The following is a 10001-nucleotide window of genomic DNA, read 5'->3' as shown; positions in this document are numbered from 1 at the left end:
CCGCCGCCGCCGCCACCACCACCACCACCACCACCACCACCATACCACACCACTGCCAACACCAACACCAACACTAACACTAACACCAACACCATCACCATCACCATCATCAACACCACCAACACCACCAACAACGCAGTTGCACATCCGACACCGAGTCAGAGGATCCATCGTCACGTGGGAGCCGGGTCTTTCTTGATTTTAAAAATGTCGCCGGCAAGAGACGCATCGAGTATCGTCTACGGCATCGGCGCACCGGCCAGCTCACGCCTCCTTCGTTATGTAACACCTATGTGTTTTTGCACGCTGGACGGCGACGAGGTTGAATCTAGTGGAAGGGGGTGACGGCAGCGGCGGCAATGATTGTCGATTTGCGTCGTGGGCGGGGTGGGGACGGTACATGGCGAGGGGGCGGTCATGTGACTTCTCGTGTACCGGGAAGTACCAGGTCTAGCAGAAGCCGCCCGGCAATGGAGATCCGCAGCAGACGAATTCGAGGGCCGTGGTGTAGTCGCGTTGGTAGCGACGGTGGTGCTCATATTTATTCGTGACAGGCACTTCGTGTGACTTTCCATGGATTATCCATCGTTGCCGGGGAACTTGTGCCGACTGAACATTTCCGCGCCACCGTTCGAATCGCCGTGTCGCCGCATCGTAACCAATTATTGCCTAAGGGACCGAGTCCGTTTATTTGGTGGACGGATTATTGTTGAAAACAAATGTAGCGATGTAGCCGAGCTCGAGCGACGTCAAAATTATTGCTGATTGCATCAACGTCAAAGACTGAAAGATAACAATAATTAAGCATTGCCTCTGGCGTACTTAAAAAATCTTCTGGTTCATTAGTCGAGTCTTAAATAATAACATCGACAACGACAACGACAACGACAACGACAACGACAACGACAACGACAACAACAACAACAATAATATTGTATCGTGGTAACGACAGCGAAGATAACGCTACAATAATAATTATTACAATTATTATAACGTGGGTTATTGTCGGTCTAACGTACCTTTATTTAAACATTCAAAATCCTCAATTATCGATAGATTATTTAAAAAAAAAAAAAAAAAAAAAAAAAAAAAAAAAAAAAAAAAAAAAAAAAAAAAAAAAAAAAAAAAAAAAAAAAAAAAAAAAAAAAAAAAAAAAAAAAAAAAAAACAATGAAAAATTGCTAAAGATTTTATCTTCTTCAAGATAGTTAAAAACACAAAATGAAAAATATTTGCCCTACATGGACGAACTATTCGCCTTTGTGCAATTTATACACCATTAACGCTACAGAGTAAGCAATCGCATCGAACACTCAATATAATAAAACAAAAAACAAAAAACAAAAATGAAAACAACAACAACAACAACAACAACAATAACACACACCCCCCCCCTCCCTCGACCGTACGTGTTTCAATGGCCAAGCAATACCAATTGCATACTACACAAATTTCATTGGCTGAATATCAAAACAACTAGTTTTTCAACTGAACTGTATTTACAATTTGACAAGTCTGCCAAATCACTATGGTATTATTTCTAAGTATTTTGCCCATCGCGAGCACTACCGATTTGGCGTGCAATAATTTTAACTTTAATCCTCGTCTATAATTGGTAAAAATAATTTGAAAGCAAAATTTAATACAAATATTGAAAAAATATCATCGATTTTAATGCGCCCATTAAAGATAAAACCAAAAAAATTGTACGATTTTATGCATTCGTGACTTAAATTTAATTCAGCTTCTAACGTTACAGCATAAAAATTGTATTTTCGATAGTACAATACAATTAACACGATCACTTTATTAATAGAATAAATAATTATTTTCTCCTGAAAAAGGAATATAATAATAATTTAGGAGTAGTCAAGCTTTGCATTTTTTTCTTTCTTCCATTAATTATTATTTAAAATAGGAGTACTTGGAAAGGGAATCTTTTATCACAGTCCACAGACATTTTTTACTAAATTCTAATTAATTTTCAAGCCTAATTGGAAATTGAAATTATACAGTTTTATAAATTTTTATGGCTAATAATCGTATTAATTAAAACTTATCATTGATAATTGTTACAGCTTGTAATAAAAGCCCAGTCAATCAGAAATAAAATCATAGAAAATTAGAAATTGCAAGTGAAAATATTGTAAAACGAAGAAAAATAATTTTTCAAAGAATAAATCGCATATTCATTTAGCCTGAACTGTGCAAATCTTTCTATAAGTAAATATATCTTTCTATAAGTAAATATATCTTTTTACAGTAAGAGTATGTTTTACCGATCCTGGCTATTATTATTATTTGTACAATATTTTGAGAATATTAATTAAATAGATAATTAAATAAATATTACTGTAACGCGCTGGTCACATGTGCTTGATATTCCAACATTTTAATCGACGAAATTTTTATTAAGTATGATCAACGAGTTAAAGGATCGTTTTATTCAATTAAAAAAATAAAAAAAAAAAAAAAATAATAAGAACCATTCTATTTCAATAATAAGACGATACTCTTATATAATATGTAGTTACCATTTTTAATTTCTAAACATTATAATACGTGCGCTTATTATGTCAGATTTATACTATTTTTTAACATAAATATATAAAAAAATTACATCGTATTAATAATGTATTGATAAAACAGATTAATAAATGAAATAGTGAGAAAATAAAAGAAAAATTCATTTGCGATCGATTGAATTTTTCATTAGAACAGAATATTAAAGCTCATTCCTCAGTTAGATTTTGTATAACAATTTTCACATTTGCAAAGCATAAAATGTGGACAGTCATTAATTAAATGTATATTTTAAAGTAATTGTATTACCTTTTTTTTTTTTTTTTTCTTTTTTTTTCTTTTTTCTTTTTAATCGCTATTAACGTTTTATATTTTTTGTCTGCCTTCGACATTCTTTTATCTCAATTCGAGAAAAATTAAGATAAAAAGAAGAAATTCGGATAAAAATCGCTACTCGCGTTGTCAATGTATTATCAATTTATCGGTTTTGGTTTGCTAGATTTTTTAAATCAAGTATGTATTAATCGGCATATAATATCGGAATATACACTTGGAAAATAAACTTACGCACAAACAACAACTTACATCATGAAAAAATAAAAAAATTTATTTTACAAAAGACGCTCAATAGAAAAAGTCTTATTACAATATTCATGGTTAAGCATTGCACGACTTAGGCGTAATAAATCCCAGGCACATACATCGCAAACAAATTAAGATATTAGAAAATAAACAATTAAAGAGTGCTAAGTGAAACGATGGTGATGACTCAGCGGAAAAATCTTTTCTCTCGAAACTTTTGGTTTCTCCGTCATTAGTTAGTGAGCATCGGTTATTTAATAATTACCTTATTATATTCCACGCCCTGAATTTAGATCTTAACGCCTTAAAATTGGGCATTTAGAAAATGCGCCACTGAATCAGTATTTATATATTTATAGTAATTATGCATACCAGAATACATATGAATGTATAATTATTATAAGTTAAGCAAATCGAATAACACGTTCGTTTGAAGAGAAACTCGTGGCAACATTCGTGAAATGAGCAGTGGGACATAAGAATGCTCTTATTATTACAAAACTGTTATTATTCATTGTTATATTTACGTTTAATCGTTTAATATATAAATTGGATGAATGGAGCATACGACGTCGGTGAGATAATGTTAAATATTTTTAACCATAATACGTATAATAACATTATAATTGTATCAAATTTATAATTTTATTATCCAATGCCATAATTACGCCATAATTGCGTCATAATTAACTGAATTATTTAATGCAACTTTAAAAAATAAAGGAAAAATTACGAATGATTTGACTAGTGAAGAAGAAACACAGATAGAGAAAAAGTAAAGATGTTACGGCAAGTAAAATATATTGAAAAGCGTTAAGAACAAAATAGAATTTTACAAAGTATTGAGCATTAAAAATAGAATTATTATCATTAGAATTCTATTTTTCGCTTTTGAAAATACGTCCAATATAACCAGACCATGACAAACTCTAACTTTTTGAAAATGTATTTCTCAATTTTAAATGCATTTCATAGACTTTTTATCTAAATTTTTTCCGTATTATGTCAAATGCATTTAACATTTATAAATACATTTTCCAATATATAAACATTTCAATAAAAAATGTCGAATCTGTTATTTGTTATTAGTTTATTTACTATAAAAATGCAAAAAATTGAAAATGTAGTCGAGCTATTAAACAAAATAATAATAAAGTTTACTTAGAAATGTTAAGAAAAGATGTGTTATGTAGAAGGTTGTAATGATAACATATCAGAATAGGATTAATTTCTTAACTAATTTATCTATGATTGGATTTTGTAATAAAAATTGTGTTGTAATTATAAAGGGATTTTAAAATGTAATTCTAATTTATTTTTTATCTTAATCCATGAGATTTAATTTATTTAATAATTATGTTAAGTTGTAGAATGAGTTGATGGTTACAGTTTGTAAATCACATTATTTTAACGTAATAGTCTTTAGTTAAAAAAAAGGAAATTGAAATACCCTTCAATTTTTTTAATAAAAGTAAGAGAAAAATGGTATTCCTAGATATTCGATTGCTTTTTTGGATTCAATTTGTGTTATCGAATTTTATGTGTTATTAATGTAAATGTATATATATATATATATATATATATATATATATTTTTTTTTAATTTCGCTGCTTTTAGCAAATGCATAAGATTTTCTTAAACAATCTATTAATTTTTTGTAATTTATAGGCTGAATATCTGTTAATGTATTATCAATGCAGATCGAGATAAGATTTGAAATCTTGGATAAAGTGTGAATTGATTGAATCGCGTATCATATTGTGTTTTACAATTATTTTCGTTCTACAATTACTTAGTTCAATTACTTACGGAAGTTAAAGATCCAAAGTCAAAAGTATTAAAAATACGCTAATTAATAGTCTCATTTCATAATTTCATCATTAAGAATGCGCGAATCTAGTCGATTTATTAAACAACTTTGTCAAAATCGTTAAGATATTTTTTGAAATTTACGGCAAAGTATCAATTTTTACCATTAACTAACGAAAGTATTTCTCTCGTAATTAGCATCTAGTCGCAGCTAAAGAATTGGTACGACAGTTTTCCTCTCTCTCTCTCTCTCTCTCTCTCTCTCTCTCTCTCATTGTACGTTTGTTATCGTAGGATGAGAACAAGTTCAAATATTACGAAGTACACATTCTTTTCCTCCATATTTCTTTATAGACCCATTAAGTGTATTTAAATGTAATATTAGTTATAAATAAAAATATTTATAACGTTTTATTTTACGTAGCTTAATACACCACAACAGTTTCTTAATTCCTCCGATAAATAGGACCAAGATTTCCCCAATTGTCCCCGCATTTTCTTATTTACTTTAGCCCTGCAGAATTATCGCGCACATCTCATAAATAATATCATTTTAATCTTTCTAATTACTTGGCACATTATGGTTGTCAGTAGTATATGTTTTGCTAATTTTGTATAACGTTGTAATAGATGAAAAGGACGGAGTCTGCTATTAAAGTATGGCGTCGCTCACCGCCTTGACCTCCCGCGGTCGTCTTCGTCATGCCGCCGTATCTAATTTACGGTTTTCTTCCAACGGAGATGCAAGACACTCGCGTATTTGCCTCTTCCCCCCTCCCACCCCACTCCACACACCCCTCCCCTCCCCCCTCCCCGCGCCCCTCTCGCACGCATCACAAGCTCACTCAATCACCCCCTTTACTCCCGTTTTCGCTCTTGCTCTGTCGCTTTACTCGGGTCGTTTTCTTGCAATTTCTCTCACACTTTCTCCCACCCCTTAATAGCAGTTATCTCTCTCTCTCTCTCTCTCTCTCTCTCTCTCTCTCTCTATCGCTCGTTCATACTTACTCGCGATCGCACTCGCTCTTTCCATTTCACACGGAGTTTTGCGCCTGCGTGTTGTGAGACGTTACACGTGCTTCTTACTTGCAAACCCATCCCTTTTGCTATCTCTCTCTCTCTCTCTCTTACAGTTAGCATTTTTTTGTTTACCGCGGAACGCTAAAAAATCTCTCGTCTGTGTCGTTTCCTCTTTGAGCGCCGTGCGCATGGATAACGAGGAATTACTTTCTACTTTAGTTTTTCGATTAGCGGAGAAGAAACGATTGATTGATCGATCGATTTGTTTACTGCGCTCTTTGGCCGCGTACTCATGCGGTTAATGACTTTTGTGCGTGTTTTAAGATTTAACTAAGACACTTAATTTATCTTTTAACGGCAAGCACTGCTATCATTGTATTTCATTCTTCGTGTTGAACTCCGCAGATCGATTATGCAGTATTTTATTTGTAAGCTGCAATTTCGTTAAAATAAAAATATTATCTCATTAAAAATGAATGTGCAAAAATTGACGAAAAAAAAAGACGGGCATTTAAATTTAGACATTGTTTATCAAGGTCCTTCATACAATAACAAATGATATTTATTATACTTTAGTTTTGATGTATCGATGACAGATTTTTATAAGAATATAAGAGTTACAAAGATCAATTATATAATATCGTAAGACTTGCATCACATATTAATACCATCCATTATAAATACCGCAAATCTTTTTATATAAAGCGACTCGATAACCGATCGACAACATTAAAAGCTAGTAAATTTAACATATTTTACTTGCTTGGAATTATATATCATGTACAAAAACATGTATATTATATTCGAAAATATTTTAACGATAGTTAAGTACTTCGAATATTGTATTAAAAGCTTTAGAATTACCTTTGATATAGACATTTTTTATAGTCTATTATTTGTTAGGAATAATTTTTATTAAGAAGAAAAAAACTGTACATAATTATTTTAATAAATTTTCCTACTCAATAAATACAAAATAAAATAAATTAATTATATGTAGGTTCGAAGATATCTAGAATATGAAAGTAAGTATTCATGAAAACGAAATCTATGTTAAAAAAAAAGTGGTTTTTTATACGTTTCTACATATTTTTTGCTAAATTATTAATACTTAAAAACATTTCCAAAGTATTGATAAAATAATGATAGATTTCAAGATAAGTACACGTTTCAATGTGTGTAGTAAATATTATTTTGTTATAAATCGAAAAATTGATGGCAAGTGTAATAATAACAATTATTATTATTAAGTATTATTATAATTATTAAGACTTTTATTAAAAAAAAAAAAACTGATTTATATATTTGAAAATTTTTGGCAATCGCATATGAAGTATATTGAATTAATAAACTATGCTTCGACTATCATACAATAAAATACAAATAATTATTAAATTTAGATAAAACAGTGGAAAAAATATGATAAAAATTTGAAAATTACGGAACAAACTGACAATATATCAAAGAAATGAACTTAAGGACAAAAATTACGAGGCCGAAGTGTGGCAAAAGACAGAAAGAGAAAAAGATTAAAGAGGTTATCAATTCTCTAAGTTGCAAGAACTTTTTATACGGTGTTTGCTCACGTTGTATTATATTCATTTGCATCGAGAAATATGTGCATGAGAATATAGAGAAGCACGATAGAGAAGAAGAGAAGTGAAGAGCGAGACAACTTTTATTATGCCTTTGAATGATGTCTCGGTCGATGATTATCGAGGACTCGAACCGATTAGTATTCTTTATAAGATTTATCCATGTATACTTGATTCTTATTATTTCTTTTACATATCCATTTTATTTAGATTTTTTCGAGAGCTCCTGCTTTTACAATAATATGCGTGCTTTTACGAGTACTTCAAATATTCTTTCAAATTTTATTTTTATCAACATAAATAACTATGTAAATAAGTAGTTCAAGCATATATTATTATCAAATTAATATTTAGTAACTTTATATCTTCGTTACAAAATTATTCAAAAACAATAATTAACAAAAATATAATTAACTCTTACGCTTAAATTGCAATGCTTTTGTTATTTAAATATTTAAATTTAACGCATGTATGGAAAATTATTGTAGTTGTTTATTAAACTCTTGATGACAAGTAAATGGAACATTTTTTTTATAAAGCAATAATCATTCATTTTTATTATACAAAATTTTATATGAATTTTTTTTTGTTTTGTTTTTGTATTGTACAAAATAATAACATTGACGCTAAATAATAATACGGTAAGATAAAAATTTTAAAAGGTTCAATCAAGGTATACAATAATAATATTACATAAATTTTGATGAATTTATAAATCATTTTGAAAAACATAAATAAAATTACTATATTTTCAATTTAGTAAGTAATAATTTAATATTACCGAATGATTTACTATTTAAGTATTTGAATATGAATCAATGAGAATTCAATGAGAATCGTGTGATTATTTGATAAAAGTACTTCAGACTTAAAATATTATTAGCGTGTTTCTAACTATGCATTATAACTTGTTGCTGAGTTATGTCATTAAGCTTGTTTCAAAACAATAAATACAATATTAATTATTAATCTTAGTTAACTGATTTGAACGAATATAGTCATAAATAAAATATCTCTTTCCGTATAAAATAAAATGCTCGACACCGTTAGAAAAAGTTATTATTTTTTTCGTTGTTCTTTTGTTTTTTTTTTTTTTTTTATTTTTTTTATTTTTTATTTGCTAATAAAAGATAATGGAAAGTAGAAAGATGTATCGAATAATAATATTTCGGCTAAATAATACTTAAATGTGAATAAATTAAATATTAACGATGAACTTAATAAGTGTTAGGGTGTACAATTGTCGTATTATTAATTACATTAATCAAACAAACGGTTTATTTAAATTTTATTCTTAAATATAATCATTAAAATAAATGTTAATTAAATAATTTCATTATTTCATTTTTTTATTAATCATCATAATGCCCTTGAAATTGACAATGAAATTATTTTTTTCCCCCTATGAATAGGTATTACAAAAAATCTTAAATTATCAGAAAATAAAATATCGAATTATTATGATGCACCATAAACGATTCGATAAATTAACATTTAATAAGTGTTAACATTTAACAAGTTAATTTCTACGCCAATATAGTTGGGTTTAGAATCGACGAGAATACGTAACCGTATAATGTAAAATTATTGAAGATTTAGTATCTCGAATACACGTATAACTTGTGTATGTGTGTATCTTGATTGATGGAAATAGTGCGGCATTTGAGAGTATGTACTATTTACATTGCAGTTTATTTATAAGCTTCGTCAGGGCAAATGCCGTTTGTGTCTCTGCATGTGCAGCTTCGTCTAAATGCTCACTGCATCCGTTTCACCACCTCCCCCGCCCCCACCCCTCTCGCCAGTTCCTATATAGTTTGCGCATTCATCATCGATTCTAGAGCCTCTATGCTAATGCTTTATGTTGCATCTTACATTTTCTTTTTACTACATAACATCTCCTTTGGTTTATTCATATTACAGATTTATTGAATTAATTCATTAGGATGCTAATTCAGCCAGTTTTCTGAATGAGTTTAATGATATCATATTGAAATAAGCTAAACTGCTTGTTTCAAATAGTTCGTAATTTGTTGAAAGTATTTTAAAATACACATACGTGCATGTACGTGCGCATATAAATATATACGCATGCAAATACACATTATTTATATAAGCTTCGTAAGAACTTACATTACTTACATTGTTGTGATGTAATGTTATATTTAAAAGAATAAAATTCATATATTGCAAGATGTCACAATATTCTTATCATTATCCGTTTGAATTATTTTACAATGTGTAACTTTCTAATTTCACTTGGCAAATTATACATTTGTACAATATAGAACTGATAATACTGTAGAAAGCCTATTGATATTAATAAAGATTTACGAATGGCTTAATGCACGATCAATTACAAAGTAATTGAACTAAGTTAACACTGAATTTTCCATGTGCGTGCGCGTATGCGTTCGTCATTTGACATTGCCGAAACAGAATAGTTTTCATTATTATTGTATAATAAAGCGTC

At 29.6% G+C, this 10001-nt stretch overlaps 1 protein-coding gene across 1 annotated transcript in view; it reads left to right on the top strand.

The window, feature by feature from the left end:
• Nucleotides 1-10001, top strand: part of clu (clustered mitochondria protein homolog) — a 20977-nt gene that overhangs the window by 797 nt on the left and 10179 nt on the right. The gene's annotated exons all lie outside the window — the stretch shown is intronic.

Source organism: Ceratosolen solmsi, unplaced genomic scaffold, assembly GCF_000503995.2.
Source record: "Ceratosolen solmsi marchali unplaced genomic scaffold, CerSol_1.0 scaffold1, whole genome shotgun sequence".
Classification (NCBI taxonomy): domain Eukaryota; kingdom Metazoa; phylum Arthropoda; class Insecta; order Hymenoptera; family Agaonidae; genus Ceratosolen; species Ceratosolen solmsi.
Note: the sequence above shows the minus strand (reverse complement) of the source record. Positions and strands in the feature narration are given on the sequence as shown.